The following is an 18,672-nucleotide window of genomic DNA, read 5'->3' as shown; positions in this document are numbered from 1 at the left end:
GATACTGGTATTTCCTAAGGGATAAAGTTTATATTCTTGCAGTTAAAAAATCAAAGGAGCAAGCCAAAAAATATGCATTAAAAGCAAAATGCACAGGTGAGGTATCGTACAAGTCAGCTTCAACATGTTTTGTTGTTGTTGTTGTTGTTGTTGTTTGTAAATGCATTCTGGCACTTTTCCAAAGCAAATCTTAATTGGTTTTCACCTCTCTTAATTGTGTGTTTAGCATATTGGCAGCACTTAGGCAGAAATAAATCAAATCATAAGGCTTTATAATTATTGGCCTTTTAGAAATTCTCACATGACAAGTATAAAAGTAATGACTGTCCAATAAATTACTTTTCTTGGTGCCACACAGCCCAACTGTATTGTCCAGAGCTGGAAGAATATTGCATGAGAAGAAAAGATTGTTGGGGTTGTGGGTATGGGTAAGAATCTCCTAAAACTCATAACTCTGTCTAGAATTTGAAGCAGAGAGTTTTACAGAGCCTTAAAACAGAGCACTATTAGTAGAGGAGGCAGGAGGTAGAGGTGGTCAGAGAAAAAACTGTGCAAAAGTCAAGAAGGGCAGGAAATTATATGTCCAATCCTGAATCACAGTTGGAGTTTCCCATATTATATGATTTCGGAGACAGAAAAAGAGTTACTAGACTAGGAAAATCCTTTCTCACCACGTCACTGATGTCTAAAATTTCACTATTTGGAACTTCAACACTTTGGTCACTTGGGAAAATAGTCACATTTTATTGTCCTGTTATTCATTAACACGTCAACATGAATTCATTTCCCAGAGTGTTTCATTCAATAAGCATTGATTGATTTGCTCATTCAATATTGGTTACTAAATACGTACCATGTGCCAGGCATTTTGATGAAGGCAAGGGTACCAAGGGGACATACACGGCCACATGGCTCCTACCCTTACCAGGCTTGGAGTACAGCATAGCACACCAATCTACTTTCAGGTTTTTGGTAGGGAGTGAGAAAGAAGAAAGCTTCTGCAAGCCAACTGAGCAACTATCTCTTCCTCCTCCAGGTTCTCTTACAGAACAATGCAAATATGCATTTGCCCTTTTATTTCCTTTTTTAAATTTTGCTGTGCCTGGAGCTTCCTTCAAATCTCTATTGTTTGGGGGATGGGGGGAAGTTTTCCTTTATAAACACTTGGGCATTGTTTACCAATAGAAGCATACATGACAAAGGAGAACACCTTACTAGCTCATAGATCCACAGAATGTGGATCTCTATCAATGTTGGTACTATAGGGCTACCACCTACCTACCATGAGCAACTTACATGATTTGCATACATTATTTTGTCCTAACTTTATACTCTAATCACTGGCCATGTTTGATTCATACATGCAAATCAAGAATTAACACTGCTACAGGGTGGCTTTCTGTGATAAGTGCTGCAGAAATCCGTACCAGTCAATTTGTAACCAGTCTTAGTCTCTGGAGCCAGTTGCAGAATTCCTGCTAAGAGTATTGGGACTCTCTGAAATCTCTCTCTCTCTTTTATTCTGTTTCAACTTCCCAGGATACCTAAGCATCAAATACTCAAGAAATATTTTCTACATTTGTTATTTTTAAGGGAAGTTCTGTCTAAGATACTGGGGAAGTAGTTGGAATTTAGAAATTTCCTACTAGAGGTAATTGGAAACAGGAATCCAGAGGGATGGTCAAACAATTAGATGAATCCAAGACTTAGACATCAAAAGATGTGGTCTAATTGCAGAAGCCATGCAGCTGAGGCAAGAATCAAGAGGAGAATCAGAGATCCAGAAAGAAGTGAGGAGGATGGTGTTTAAATAGGAGCAAATTGATATTAAAGAAGGATGGCTGGGATTCTAAGGGCATTCCCTTGAGCACTGAAGGGTTGATGATCTATGTTGTTTATCTGGGAGAGCATAACAGTCTTCTAAAAGACCAAGGTAGAAAGGATACCAATTCAAAATGAGTCCTTTATCTATCTTAGGCCCTTTATGGTCCTGCTTTTCATTGCCTAGCCTAATATAAATTTGACTTTAGAGCTTAAGCCACTGTAGCTACCTTAACTGTCTAAACTTTATTATCCAAGACCACCACAAAATAACAGCACACTTAGGGGTCAGAGATACAGAAATGTCCTTGGATGAGCCAAACAGACTTGTTTAAGCAAGAGATGACCTAGAAGTTTCTTGTGTTTTGAGGAAGGAGAGGGAAGGAAGCTGGGAGAGGCATGAACAAGGGAAGGGCACTGAAAATGTTGCTGTTACACTACAACCTATTAATTCTCAGAAGAGTGACAGAATACTTTAGGGTATGCAATCAAATGAATGATTTACATTAAACATCCCATTTGTCAATACTGGGCTGAGAGAATGTGTGCATCTCATTCATTATGCTCACATCTGTTACTGTGTATCCTGTGATTGCGTTCTCTATATTGACAAAGAAATAAAATGATTGAATGAACACATATTTGTGTATGTCCCAAAACGGATATGATAATTTCAGCCCACTGAAATTTAACACTTATCCTCAGGATATCATTCAGTCACATCGCTGAGTAACAAAGTAAAAGAGAGACGAAAAAGAAGTAAATGCCTGTTGACATTTAAAAGACACAAAAAAGATGCAAAAGATGCATCAAGCAAGTTTGTCTCTGCAAACCACTTATGCACTAGCTACTATTCTCCAAAGCATGGATACAGCACATGAAATTATTCTGTCTCCGTTTCAAAAGGAAATCAATATCCCCAAATATTACAAGACTAAGACGCTACCTGAGTGCCTTAAATGAAGTAGGTACACAGTGCCATGTTTATTAATACCTTACAGTAGTATAGGTCTTTATGACTTAACCAGTGCTTTCACACACACATTTTTTTTAATTCTCATAATTAATGGGTAAATATTCACATTTTATCTTTATTTGGAATATAAGGAAACATAATCTTAGACTAAATGACCTACAAAGGCTTACCAGCTATTTGTTAACAAACTCAAATCCAGTCTTTTAATTTCAAATTATTATTTTTATTACTTTAGTCTATTTTAATATGAAATTTCTGTGTGTATATATATATTCAATATTGTATATTATACCTGTTTATGGAACATTGCCTATAATGTAACTGTGTTAATGGTGATACCTGAGTTGCTAGAGTCCATGGAATGATCTAATTTGTTTCATACAACTCAACAATGGCACCTAAACTGCACGTCTGTAGACTCTTTGAAGAAAGATGTGTGATGAAAACTAGAAGCCCACAGTGACCCAAATACTGAGCATGGATGTGGGTTCCTGGTTGGCTTATAATTACTGTTATTACTGTTATTATTTGTCTCTATTTCTCTTTTTATTCTTTAGGCTTATATTTATTCAACTTTAAAATTTGACATTATTTACTTTATATTCTCTTATTAGGTAATATATGTGATTATAGTCCTGAATTTTCTTCTCAGTACACATTTGATTGAGTGCAATAGTTTTGATATATAGTTTTACTTATTGACATTTTCTACATATTGTAACGGTCTCTTCGGTGCAAAAATTGTTTAGGAAGGAGTTTTTAATTTCAAGTGGTTCAGCTCCTATTTTGTTTGCTTTATTCATTTCAGCACTGTGTATAATTTAATCAGTTTCATTTAATACAACCTCAACTTACATACATCATTTTCTAACAAAATTGCAAGCCTTGCTTTAATTGATATTTCTTAATATAATTTTTCACACTTTCATTTTTAACCTATTGGTATTACCATTTACCCTTATAGGTCCCTTATAAATGCCATATAAATATCTGCTTTTATGCAATCCAAGTATTTTCCTTTCAGTTAAATTTATATCATTTAAACTTGTTATCAAAACACATAAGCTTGTTCTTACTTCAGACATATATATACATATATATATATATAGCCTTGTGTAGCTTTGTTTTATATCTTTCCTATAAAACATGACATTTTTCTCTTTACAATTCCACTTCTAAAAGAGGTTATTTTAACAAATTTAGATAGTATGTTCAACTCAAATTTTGTGTTTATGGCAATTAATTGTTTTGACATTAGCAATGGAAATAATCTCAGAAGTCATTAAGCTCAGTATTTCCTGCAAAACAATTTTGTAAAAGAACAAAGTTGAAGGCTTACAGTAGCTGATTTCAAAACTTCAAGTTTCAGCAATTAACCGTGTATTATGTATTATATATATATATGTATTGGCATAATAATACATATATAAATCAGTGAAAAAGAATGGAATTTTTAAATTCCAGATAAAATCTGGAAATAAACACGTGTGTGTGTGTGCGCATATAGTCAATTTATTTTCAAGATAATTCAATAAAGGTGTGCCTTTTCAACACGTATGAAACTGGAACAACTGTGAAAAATAAACTTCAAACTCTATTTCACATGATATACAAAAATTAACTTGAAATAGATCACAATTTTGAACATAAAAGTAAAAATGTAAAATTTCTAGAAGAAAATAGGTGAAAATTTATGTAATCTGAGGAAGGCAAAGATTTTTTAGAGAGGACACAAAAAGCACAAAATCGTAAAAGAAACTTCTATGTCTCTTAAAGTTAGGCAACATGGCAATGTAACTTACCTTGGCCAAAGAAATAAGAATGGAAGTAGCATGTGCCCATTCTGTCTTTAATGGCCACTGCTGACATGACCAGGAAGGTCTGGATAATGAAGTCTCCATTAGCCTGGATCTCTGGGTAAAGTGATGGAAAGCAAAGTGCCACTAACTTGCAAAGCGAATGTGACCTGTGTGTAAATGAAACCCCTTTGTCATTTGCTTATTTGTCTTAAGCCAATCCTATTTTGAGGGTGTTGTCTGCTATGACCACATAACCTAACCTATCTTAGGTAATACAATTAAATTCTAAGATGTACGTTTCTTTTTCCTCAAAATTTATTTAATGTTTCCTAAATTTGGACAGGTATTACATTGATTAATATAAACATTTCTTTTAGGGGTCCCTCCCCACCTACCCTTCAAAGGAAGTTATTAAATTCATAGTGTGTCCCATAACCCATGGCATCCTAGAAATGGGAGTAACAGCCTACACAACAATCCCATCATATGGAAGACTCTTCTCTATTTCCTTCTAATAAAGGCTCCTAAAGACGCTCCAAGATCCCAAGGAAAGTTTCCTTCTTCTAATTTCCTTATTCTGGAAGCCCTCAAGAATCTGAGACCTTCACATATGCTTTCTACCTCATAATGCCCTGATATGACCCTCTAATGTTTAATTTTAAAATGCATGTCAAAGTATACATAAAGGCAATTAGATTTCCTGCCATTCTCTTCTGTACTCTAAGTACTTCCATTATTAAATGCCACTCTCATTTAAAAAACAAACATAATCTTCCACAAAAAAGGAAAGCAAATATATGGCCAAGGATATCTCTGTAGGTAAGCCCTCTTTTTGTCCCTTATTGAATACTAGTTTCCCCATGCTTATTCTGTCTACCCATCCACGCTGCCTTTTCTTCAAGGGCACAATTATCCTGTTACTGGTTTGCCAGTAGCCTTCTATGGTGTTTTTCTATTAATCAAATAAAATCATTTCTGTCAGTATTTTGAGAGAGATTTTATGCACAGTGCTCTTCTTAGGAAGGCACAACTGTTCTTGTCAAGCTTCCTTACCTCCTTATTCCTTTCTCTCACCTTTTTGTTTCTTTGCCCACACCTTATAGTTACTCTTATAGCTCATAGACAACAACAACAAAAAAAAGTTTTAATTTTGCTGTGTTTCTTATTTGAAATGGTGTCATCTACCTCTCCCATTTGTCTAACTTCTCTTTCATTGTTCCTACAAAGGTCTGTCTATCTTTGCATAATCCCTAAAAGAGGGAACACTCCTCTAGAAACCAAAAGTACCTCTGAAGATAATTTGTGCATTTATATGACTCTTTGTATATCAGAGGCACTCATTTTATATTTTTTGTTGTTATGGGAATTCTCTTAAGATTTGTCCCTTGCCAACTGCTGCATGATTCACCCTTATAGTAAATCAAGATAATTTCATCAAATAAACAGTCTCAGCAGCCCAGATTAGCTAGCACCCCTACTCTCACATCACCACCATAATTACAATAACGCCAACATTTAGAACTTCAGTGAAATACCTCTATTCATATTCCCAGCTGGTAAAAACAGGAGAAGCATACAGGTTTTTGTGAACTTAGATAATAATAGGTTCTCACTATAACCTAAAAAGACAAAGTTGACTAATGATTTTACTTGCAACTACATGAACAGACCTCCTCCAGATGCCAGCACTTGTTAGCCTTTTTTACAAGTTTGGTTTTGTGTTATTGAAAGCCACCAAAGCCTGAATTTCACTCAGTGGAGACCTTGTGGCTCTGGAGAAGGTAGATATCTGAAAGCATAAGTAATTTCCCCTGAGTCCTGTAAAGCTCCAGCAAACTGCAGTGGATTGAAAATCCTGCTGGTTGTTTTAGACAATAGTAAAATAATGTAATGAAAGGCAAAGAGAAGGTATTTAAATTATTAGCTTTAATAATGTGTCATGGTTATTTCAATTAACATGTATGTTTCCGTTAGAATAAGGAAAATTTACCTTCTATGCAGGGAAGCAGACAGGCTCCTAGTCAGCTAGAGGAAATGGAAATTGGAAATATCTTTCTGTGGCAGCCATTCAATTAATATAAATAAACCTGTAAATAATCACATGTTCTACTTCTGAATATTCATTATAGCCAACTATTGAAAGGAGCCCACAAATATTTATTCATTATACATTACTTTTCATAATTAATTAATAATGTATACATTTATTCATTTATACATAATATGCATTATGTAACTACTGGTTTCCATGCAGTATTCTAGGTGATTTTCAACACATTTTTATTTGTAGGAGGAAAAAAAACCTCTATACTATTGGCTAAATAAGTTGAGAAATATACTTCTAATGAATACTATACCATTTAAAAAGCTAATATAGATAAATATTTATTGACATTAATAATGACAACAGCTAACATTTATCAAATACATATTACATGCTAGGTACTGACTTGACTGTGTGCTTTATATAAGACCTTTAATCTAATCCTCAAAACTCTTTACTTTGATTCTCCTCATTTTATTGATAAGAAAACTGAGGCTCAGAAAGGCAAAATCCAAGGTTATACAGTAAGAGGTATACAAATCCAACCCAGGTCTGTTTTCTTAAACAACTTTATTAAGATTTAATTCATATACCATACAAATCACTCATTTAAAGTGTACAATCCAATGGTTTTAGTATATTGACAAAGTTGCACAGTCATCACTACAATCAATTTTAGTGCATTTTCATCATCCCAAAATGAAGCCCCATGCCCATTTCCTTCAATTCTTTCTATACTCAGCCTCTGGCAATGTAACATACTTTCTGTCTCTATAGATTTGCCTAGTCTGGACATTTCATACAAATGGAATTATATAGTATATTGTTTTTTGGGACTTCTTCCACTTAATACAATGTTTTCAACTGTATTCATTATGTTTTATGTATCAGTACTTTTTATGACCAAATAATATTCCGTGGTATGATTATATTACATTTTAGTCATCCATTCATCAGTTGATGGACATTTGCATTATTTCTACTTTTGGCTATTTTAAATAATGCAGCTGTGAACATTTGTATACAAGTTTTTGTATGGACATATGCTTTTATTTTCTTGGATATATACCTACGAGCGAAATTATTGAGTTTCAATAATGACTACTCCATGTTTAACCTTTTGAAAAACTGTGAGGATGTTTTCCAAAGGGGTTGCATAATTTTACATTCCCATCAGCAGTTTATGAGGGCTCTGATTTCCCTACATCCTCACCAACGCTTGTTACTGTCTTTTTCATTTAAGCCATCCTAGTGGATATGACATGGTACTTCAATGTAGCTTTGATTTGCATTTCCCTGATGGCTAATGATGTTGAGCATCTCTTCATGTGCTTATTGGACAAGATCTTTAGAGGAATGTCTATTTAAATGTTTTGCTCAGTTTTTAGTTTGGTTATTTGTCTTTTTATTATTGACTTGTAAGAATTCTTTAAACATTCTTGATACAGTTGTCTTATCAAATATATTGTTTGCAAATATTTTCCCCCATTTTGTAAATTATCTTTTCACTTTCTTAATGATGTTCTTTGAAGTACAAACATTTTTAATTGTGAATTCCAATTACTTTACTTTTTTTTGTCCTTTGTGTTTCTGGTATCATATCTAATGACTCTTTGCCTTATGCAAGGATGAAGAGATTTATGCCTATGTTTTTTTTCTATGAATTTAATAGTTTTAGGATTGTATTGTACTGTACATATTTAAGGTAAACAACATGTTTTGTTATCTATATCTGTAGTGAAATGATTACTGCAGTGAAACAAATTAACATATCTATTACCTCATACAGTTACCTTGTGTATATGTGTAGTATGACCATTAAAACTCTATTATCTTTGCAAATTCTCAGTATACAGTATTATTCATTATAGTTTCCATGCAGTACATTAGATATATAGACTTATTCATTCCACATAACTGTACCTGTGTACCTTTTATAAATTTTATTTTTAATGTTTGAGGGTACATAGTAGGTGTATATATTTGTGGGGTACATGAGATGTTTTGATACAGGTATGTATTTTGAAATAAGCACATCATGGAAAATGTGTTAATTCCATGGGATTATTTCACCTCCCCAACCCCAAGCTCCCCACTACCCTTCCCAGCCTCTGGTAACCATCCTTTTACTCTCTGTGTCTATGAGTTTGTTTTGGTTTTTAGATCCCACAAATAAGTGAGAACATGTGATGTTTGTCTTACAGTGCCTAGCTTATTTCACTGAACATAATCATCTTCAGTTCAATCCATGCTGTTGCAAATGACTGAGTCTCACTGTTTTTATGGCTGAATAGTACTCCATTGTGTATATGTACCACATTTTCTCTACTCATTTATCTCTTGATGGACACTTAGATTGCTTTCAAATCTTAGCTATTGTAAACAGTGCTGCAACAAACATAGAGTGCAGATACCTCTTTGATATACTAATTTCCTTTCTTTTGGGCATAAACCCAGAAGTGGGATGGCTGAATTACACAGTAGTTCAATTTTTAGTTTATTGAGGAACATCTGACTGTTCTCCATAGTGACTGTACTAGTTTACATCTCCACCAACAGTGTACAATGGTCTCCTTTTCTTTACATCCTCACCAGCATTTATTATTACCTGCCTTTTGGATATAAGCCATTTTAACTGGGGTGAGATAATATCTCACTGTAGTTTTTACTTGCATTTCTCTGATGATCAATGATGTTGAGCACCTTTTCATATGCCATTTGCCATTTGTATGTCTTGTAAAAATATACTTATTCAAATATTTTGTCCATTTTTTGATCAGATTATTAGATTTTTTTCTGATAGTTGTTTGAGCTTTTAATATATTCTGGTTTTTAATCCCTTGTCAGATGGGTAGTTTAAAAATATTTTATCTAATTCTGTGGATTGTCTCTTCACCGTATTGATTGTATCCTTTGCTGTACAGCTTTTTAACTTGATGTGATCCTATCTGTCCATTTTTGTTTTGGTTGCCTGTGCTTGTGAGGTATTGTTCAAGAAATGTTTGCCCAGATCTATGTCCTGGAGATTCTCCTCAGTGTTTTCTTGTACAGTTTCATCGATTGAGGTCTTAGATTTAAGTTTTAATCATTTTGATTTGACTTTTGTATATGGTGATAGATAGGGGTCTAGTTTCATTCTTCTGCATATGGATACCCAGTTTTCCCAGCACCGCTTATTGAAGAGACTGTCTTTCCCCAGCATATGTTCTTGGCACCTTTTTGAAAAATGAGTTCACTGTAGGGTTGTGGATTTGTTTCACAGCAGAACTAAAAGGAATTAAGACCCCAAAAAACCATACTAAGGATTAATGAAACAAAACATTGGTTTTCTTAAAGGTTAAACAAGAATGATAGATTGTTAACTAGATTAACAAAGAAAAAAAGAGAGAAATAATATCCAAATAAACACAATCAAAAATGGCAAAGATGACGTTGTAACTGATCCCACAGAAATATAAAAGATCCTCACAGACTACTACAAACCCCTTCACACAAATTGATAATTCCTGGAAACACATAACCTTCCAAGATTGAATCAGGAAGAAATTGAAACCCTGAACTGCCCAGAAATGAGTTTCAACATTGAATCAGTCATTTAAAAACCTATCAACCAAAAAAGCCCCTGATTAGATGAATTCACAGCTGAATTCTACCAGACATACAAACAAGAGTTGGTACCAATCCTTCTAAGACTATTTCAAAACATTGAGGAGAAGGGATTCCTTCCGAACTCATTCTACAAAACAAGTATTATCCTGATACCAAAATCAGAGAGAGATACAATGAAGAAAAGAAAACTATGGGTCAATATCCCTGATTAACATAGATACAAAAACTTTAATAAAATACTAGCAAATTGAATCCACCGGCACATCAAAAAGTTAATTCACCATGATCAGGTGGGCTTTATTCCTGGGGTACAAGTTTGGTTCAATATACACAAATCAATTAATGTGATTCACCACATAACAGAATTTAAACAAAAAACATATTGTTATCTGAATAGATGAAGAAAAACCTTTTGGTAAAATTGAACTCCCCTTCATGACAAAAACCCTCAACAAACTAGGCAGTGAAGAAACATACCTCAAAATAATAAGAGCTATCTATGACAACTCCACAGCCAACATCATACTGAATAAGCAAAAGCTGAAAGCATTCCCTTTAAGTACTAGAACAAGACAAGGATGCCCACTCCCGCCATTCCTATTAAACATAGTACTAGAAGTCCTAGCAGAGCAGTCAGACAAGAGAAAGGTATACAAATAGGAAAAAAAAATAAGTCAATTTATCTCTTTTCAGCAATAATATGATGCTATACCTAAAAGACACTAAAGACTTTGCCAAACAGCTCCAAGATCTGATAAATGACTTCGGGAAAGTTTCAGGATATAAAATCAACAAACATAAATCAGTAGCATTTCTATACAACAATAACTTTCAAGTTGAGAGACAAATCAAGAATGTAATAACACTACAATAGTCACAGAAAATAAAATAAAATACCTAGGAACACATCTAATCAAGGAGGGGAAAGATCTCTACCAGGAGAACTACAAAACACTGCCTAAAGAAATCACAGATGACACAAACAAATGGAAGAATATTCTGTGCTCATGGGTGGGAAGAACCAACCATCATTAAAATGTCTATACTACCCAAAGCAATCTACAAATTCAATACTCTTCTATCTTATCAGCAACATCACTTTTCATGGAATAGGAAAAACCTACTCCAAAATTAATATGGAAACAAAACAGAACCTGAATAGCCAAAGCAACCCTAAACAAAAAGAATAAAGCCAGAATTATCATATTACCAGAATTCAAACTATACTACAAGGCTACAGTAACCAAAACGGTATGATACTAGTATAGAAATAGACACATAGACCAGTGGAACATAATACAGAAAACAGAAATAAAGCAGCACATATACCTGCAACCAACTGATCTTCAACAAAGTTAACAAAAATAAGAAATAGGGAATGGACTCCCTATTCAATAAATGATGCAGGAAAACTGGCTAACCATATGCAGAAGAATGAAACTGGACCTCACTTATTACCATATACAAAAAAAATGAACTCAAGATGGATTAAAGACTTACATGTAAGACCTCCAGCTATTAAAAAAAATCTAGAACACCTAGGAAATACCTTTCTGGGTATTGGCTTTTGCAAAGAATTCATGTGCAAGTGCTCAAAAGCAATCACAACAAAAAATGAAAATTAACAAGTAGGACCTAATTAAACAAAAGAGCTCCTGCACAACAAAAGAAACTATCAACTGAATAAACAGACAACCTATGGAATGGGAGAAAATATTCTCAAACTCACATCTGACAAAGGTCTAATACTCAGAATCTGTAAGTAACTAAATCAATAAGCAAATAAATAAATAAATAAATAAAAATAACCTCATTAAAAAGTGGGCAAAGGACATGAATGGACACTTCTCAAAAGAAGACACACAAGTTGTTCACAAACATGGGAAAATGCTCGACATCACTAATCATCAGAGAAATGCAAATTAAACCACAGTGGGATACCATCTCACACCAGTTGGAATGGCAACTATTAGAAAGTCAAAAAATAACAGATGTTGGCGACATCGTAGAGGAAAGGGAATGTTTATATACTGTTGGTGGGAATGCAAATTAGCTCAGTCCCTGTAGAAAGAAGTTTGGAGAGTTCTCAAACAACTGAAAATAGAACTATCATATGATCCAGTCATCTCATTACTGGGTATGTAACCAAAGGAAAATAAATCATTCTACCAAAAAGACACATGCACTTGTATGTTCATCACAGGACGATTTAGAGCAGCAAAGACATGGAGTCAACCTAGGTGCCCATTAACAATGGATTAGATAAAGAAAATGTGGTACTTGTACACCATGGAATACCACACAGCCATAAAAAAGAAAGAAATCATGTCCTTTGCAGTAACATGAATGCAAATGGAGGCCATTATCCTAAGCAAATTAACACAGAAACAGAAAACCAAATATTGCATGTTCTCACTTATAAGTGGGAGTTAAATCTTAACATAAAGACAGTAATAATAGACGCTAGGGACTCCAAAAGGAGGGATGGAGGGAGAGGGCAAGGGCTTAAAAACTTCCTATCAGGTACTATATTCACTATCTGAGTGACAGGATCAGTAGAAGCCCAAACCTCAGCATCATGCAATATACCCATGTAACAAACCTGCATATGTGCCCACTGAGTCTAAAATAAAAATAGAAATTTAAAAAAATTAGAAAATAAATTAAAAGCTACCTTTTCCACAATATCTTAAGGTTGAGCTTTCCAAATATTATTAAAGTTTCACTGACAAGATGCACCCATTTTATCTGAATTCATGAATGTCTTTACTACAAAGGGACAAGGGAGTGCAAGGTGTTTTATTTTACTGGTATAGATCTAATAGGCATGGCTTGGCTCCAACCTGGTAGCAGCCACCCTCCCCCTGGATTCCAGCTAAGACAGTATATAACTACAGCAGTCTGGCAACAGCTTCCCGATGCTCAGATTACAATGAGGACTACATGATGGTGGCCACACCATGCACCTCTTGGGTACAGCAAAATACAGTCAGCCCGCTATGGCTGTCCACCTTTGTACTGTTTGCTGGGAATCAATCCTGAAGACCTAGCCTTCTGATCAACAATGATTTTGTCAACATCAAATTTCCTGTATTAAATCACTTCCTCTGTAAAACGCTAATGTAGTTTCTGCTATCTTCAACAGGAGATTAATATAAGGGGCCAGGGTAGGAGCTGTAAATAAGTGACTAGGACCTCATGGCTACATATTAAATACTTAAGAATGTTTTTTTCACTTTTATAAAATAATACGGTCTCTACTACTTTTTTGAAATTGAGTGTATTCTTGACCTGTCTTTTGTTTCTCCTCTTTAATAGACACATTTTAGAACTATTTCTCTACTATGGAGATAAGAAATACTATGCAAGCCTGGTACTAAATGACATCTGACAACTGGCCTCAGTTTGGGACATGTGCGGGGCATGGCATGCACTGTGGAAACTCATAATGGGACTCTGAGATACTGCAACACTAGAGGAGAAAGACAGCAGAAGAGGAAAAAGGCAAGTTGACCAGAAAGTAATGTCCCAGACTATATCCACACCCAGCATACCCACCCCCCCAGTGATGGTGTGCTTCCTTGTGCACAGTAGGCCCCTTCCATCTCATAAGTAAGTGTGGAATTCCATTGCATGAAAGATTCATGAACTGATGCCCTGCAGGCTGGCCCGACCCCTCAAAATCATTTGGTTTAGCCAAAATCATGTTTAAGAAACTTAAGCCCACACTGCAGAATGAAAGTATGTTCGAAAATATGGATTTCGAGTTTTGCTTGAAAAATCTGGTCTGACAGCACTTGGAATACCTTCCTACATGGCAATGAGTAGCTGGAGCTAATCCAAGGAGTTCCCACATGGCAATGAGTAACTGGAGCTGAATCCATAGAAGTTTTCCTATGAGACTCATGTCATCTTTATCATACGCATCACAATGAGGTGTGATTATCTCTTGCTCACTATTTTCCCCCGTAGAATATGGAGAGAGACTATTTCTTTTAAACCTGTACCCCTACCACCAAAGTTTATGTAGTATATATCCTGTTAAAGTGTTAATGTTTATTGAATGAATGAATGAATGTAGGCAGTCAAGCTACTCACTACTAATTACATTAAAATAACATTTATTGAATTCCCACTCTGTATCAGTTACTGAAATAGGAGCTTGTCATGCACCCTCTCATTCATGTAGCAAACACAACAGCAATGGTACAAAGTAGTCAAGAGAATCAAAGGAAAGAAAGTTGACACTGATGAGACTGCTTCATAAATAATGTGAGATTTCATCTGATGTTTGAAGGAAAGGTAAGATTTTAATAGATGAGGTGAACAGGGAGCAGTGCACTATTCTAAAGAGAAGAATATGACCCTGCTACAAGGCATGCCTGAAGAAGAACAGGCCCAATTCTACAACCAAGAGCCTAAAGGAAATAAAACTGGAGAGGAATGTTAAGGACTTTATGTTGAAACAAAATAAACGCCCAGCTCAAAAGTTTAAATCTCATCCTCTAGACTCTGGGTGTCATTTAAGCAGATTATAATGAAAGTTAGGGTAGAAAGATTTAGCTTATCATAACCTGTAGAAACATTTTAGATTGAAAACTTGTGACTTGTAGAAGCAGTTAGTTTTCATAAATGCATATATATGTTAAAACTCATCAAGTTGTACACTTTAAATATGTGCAGTTTATGGTACCTCAATTATATTTTAATAAATATGAACAGGAAGCAGGTAGACTAATAAGACACATATAGGTTTATATTAAAGGAGATTTATTACAGAAATTTGCTCATGAGATTATGGAGGCCAAGATGTCTCACAATCTGCCATCTGCAAGCCAGATGAACAAAAAAAACAAAAACCAGATGGTATAATTCAATCAAAGTCCAAAGGCCTGAGAATTAGGAGGCCAAGAGGGTAAGTCCCGGTCTGAGTCCAAGAAACCAAGAGCACCAAGGTCCAAGGGCAAGAGAAGATGGATGTCTTAGCTCAAGCAGAGAGAGCAAATTCACCCTTTTTCTACCTTTTTCCTCTATTCTGATCCTCAAAGTATTAGATGATACCCACTGACATTGGGGAGGGCAATCTGCTTTACTCAGTTCTCCAGTTAAAATGCTAATCTCTTCCTGAAACCCTCTAACAATCATACCCACAGATAATAGTGTACCAGTTATCTGGGCGTTCCTTAGCCCAGTCAACTGGACACATAAAGTGGACCACAACAGGTAGCAACATTACGGTGGCAGAAATGAGCTAAAATTTGTTTAAACCTACTGAGGGCAAGGCATTGTGTTAGGGGCTTTACTCAAATTATCTTAATTAGTCAGCATAGCAACCCTGAAAATGATACATTAGCATAGAAATTGAGGCTCTAATACCAGCTCCAAATGTTATTTGGTTAGTAAGAGAGTGGTTAGATTTGAACACAAATTTATCTTTCTTCAAAGTCCTGTTATTCGAAATGACAGCACACAGGGCGAATATTAATATTGCATCTGGAACCAGATTCATTCTCTCTGCTAACAATAGTACCAGGGCAAATTATTGGGAGCATACACATAATCCAAATTAAAGACTTGGAAAAACTTACTCTAGAAACCTGTTTTACATTTGTTATAGACTTGTCACATATGAAAATATTCCTAAGCTGACTGAAAATTTAGTGAAATAATAAAAAAAAGAAAGGGGAGAAAAAGAGGAATGAGGGGGAAAGGGAAGGGAAGGGAAGGGAAGCAAAGGGAAGAAGGAAGGGCAGGCTAAAGGAAGGAAGGGAAGAAAGAAGGGAGGGAGGCCATCAATTTCACAACGCAAGCTCATACATTACAGCATACCTTAGGCTAAATAGGAAGGAATTTAACCAGTGGAAACTCATTTCTAGTAGTCATATGTAGTTAACAATGCCTCTGATATTAATCAGAATTAAAGACAGCTAAATTCCTAAGTGTGGATTTTTCTGATAAAAATGCTATTGCCCCTTCTAGAGTAGGATTCCTCTTTAGAAAACTGATGATACTGACAATGTAACTAAAATGCATGCATAATATCTCACTATCCATCTTAAATATTTTAAAACAATAAAAAGTGTTCAGTACAAATTTTGGCTTATTTGAAAATTATCATAATGGAAATGTGAAACACATTGAGTAACCCTGAATATCAACAGATCGTCATTGAGTTGTAGCAGTTAATTTAAGCAGAAAGTCAACTTAATTACACAGCTGAGTCAAAACCAGGATTTGGTTTGCTGTCATTTTTGAATTTTAGTAAGCTGCTTCTTTCATTCTTTGTCATTTGCCAGCAAGTAGTTCAAAACGTTATAGTTTATTGAGGTGGATTTTTCTACAGATTATTGGTTTCTTGAGTTTTGTATTGAATTTTTTTTTTAATTTTCAATTTGGCACTATCCTCCTAGAATTTTTCTTCTACTGACCTTCAACTTATTGGAGCAAATGAGAAAGTGCAATGGTGTTGAAAATGTTTTTTAATTTGGCTGTTCTTATGCTATCCTTAGTTAAGTGCTATGTGCTTCAAAAATCATCATTTATTCCTCAATCATCTCTTTAAATCAGTATATTTTCCTTCCTATGATAGCAAAGATGATCATTGCTATGTTAGCATCAAGGAAAATGAGGCACAGATGTATTAAGTGGCCTATTTTCTTCCATGAAAAGTGGAGAAATGAACACTGAGGTCTAATATGGAATGTCATGCCAGGTACACAGTTTTGTCAAATATTAGGACAAGGATTGAGAACGACTTTTTAAAAAATAATTTTAGTACATAGAAGAATCTTCTTCCCTATTTCCCATGTTTAAGGGTCTATATTCTGTACTTAATAATAAATGTCTAGGAAGTATGTCAGAAAAGATTAAGATAATTAATCTCAAAAACTTCCACATCTAGTTCATGCAGCTATAACACTTACTTTTCATACGTGAAAAAAGGAAGTGGAGGAGGCATGAGCTACCAAATAGTACAGACAGTGACATAATAGTAATCCTTATTTACAGTGGGTTTATTGTTATGCCACTCATTCAAAAAAAATCTCTTATATCTTTCTTAAATACAAAGGAAATGAAAATGCAACAAATTTTCAAATTTCCACTTTATTTTCTTGAGACAAAATTTTAGAGGCCCAAGGTCACCATAAGATTGCAATTAATTGGAATGTGTTCTTTTATATTAGCATCTTTTGAAGAAAAAAGATATGTCCATTGCCATTGTCATTACTAGAAATGAAATAGCAAGAGTGAAGATGAGTGGAGCAGGATCCAATAAGAGTTGAATGATGGTCTAATTCTGAATCTGCTAAATAATTTATTGTGGTACACCCTTATTACAGGCCAGTGTCAAAAATAACTTCCAGAAATGTGATGAGGATATTGGTCAGAATCTATTTAATTTCCCAAAGAAAGAACTCTTTCTGTCAATGTACAGTAATTTTATCTTCTCATAAAACTTTTACTGCAGTAAAAGTATGTGTATCATTGCTAATGTTCAACTTTTGCCCAAGAGCTGAATAGATAATTCACATTTTATGCAATTGTTCCTATATAGGATGTTCTGGGCAACTTGTCAATGTTCTCTAAATTTACCTTCCCTACATTTTTATCACAGTAAAAATTATGTTCATTACAGCTAGTGTTTGCTACTTGACTTAGAAGTGTATAAATATTTCCCAAATTATCAAATTATTCAATTTCAGATGTGACTTAGAAGTACATAAATATTTCCCAAATTATCAAATTATTCAATTTCAGAAGGTTATTTGTAACACAAATTTTGCAAGGTCAAAAATATATGTAATTTATGTATTCAAGGCACCTAATGATTCTGGGGTACAGAGTGGAAATTAAGAGAAAGTGAATGGGAATGAACCCTCCAGAGATCTTGGGAAGCTCAGAGAATTTCAAGAGGAGTCTTTGGGCCTGATCATCACTCTATCTTCTAACAAGGAGAGAATTGTTTAGCAACATGAGAGAAACCATAGAATTTGGATGCTACCCTCAATTTAACTGCTCTTGACTCTAACTTGCAGCCAGGTACCATCTCCACAGTCCTGGCGTTCAATAATCAGCAATTATTGGGAATAAAATGTCTTTTTCTGCTATCTACTCTTCACTTTCAATCTCACTTTAAGCCCTTGATTCATGCACCTGACAAATTTAATCTTCTCTACATAATGCAGTATTATCTGCCTCTAAAAATAATAAACTCTATGAAATAATGTGTGCAAGATTTAGTTTTTATACAAGAGCTTCATGGCCCAATGAACATGCATTTAATCTTTAGAATAAATATATATAGCTCAAAACACACACATATAGTCTGACACAGGAGCACTTTTAGTTTTATATTTGCATATGAAGACTTTTATAATTGTATTTGTTGACTTTTTCAAATTAGTCTATGCAAAACACCAAGA

The 18,672-nt window shown here is 34.6% G+C and overlaps 2 long non-coding RNA genes across 5 annotated transcripts in view; one reads left to right on the top strand and one right to left on the bottom strand.

Moving 5' to 3' along the window:
* Nucleotides 1-14,791, top strand: part of LOC139361853 (uncharacterized) — a 61,980-nt gene extending 47,189 nt beyond the window's left edge. Inside the window, exon 4 of the long non-coding RNA XR_011619616.1 lies at nucleotides 13,568-14,791. This is a non-coding gene — a long non-coding RNA (uncharacterized lncRNA). The remainder of the gene's footprint in view (nucleotides 1-13,567) is intronic.
* LOC139361852 (uncharacterized) overlaps nucleotides 1-18,672 on the bottom strand; it is a 324,906-nt gene that overhangs the window by 195,603 nt on the left and 110,631 nt on the right. The window lies entirely within an intron of this gene.

Source organism: Macaca nemestrina, chromosome 2 (genome assembly GCF_043159975.1).
Source record: "Macaca nemestrina isolate mMacNem1 chromosome 2, mMacNem.hap1, whole genome shotgun sequence".
In the NCBI taxonomy this organism is placed as follows: Eukaryota; Metazoa; Chordata; class Mammalia; order Primates; family Cercopithecidae; genus Macaca; species Macaca nemestrina.
This window is presented reverse-complemented; position numbering and strand designations above follow the sequence as displayed.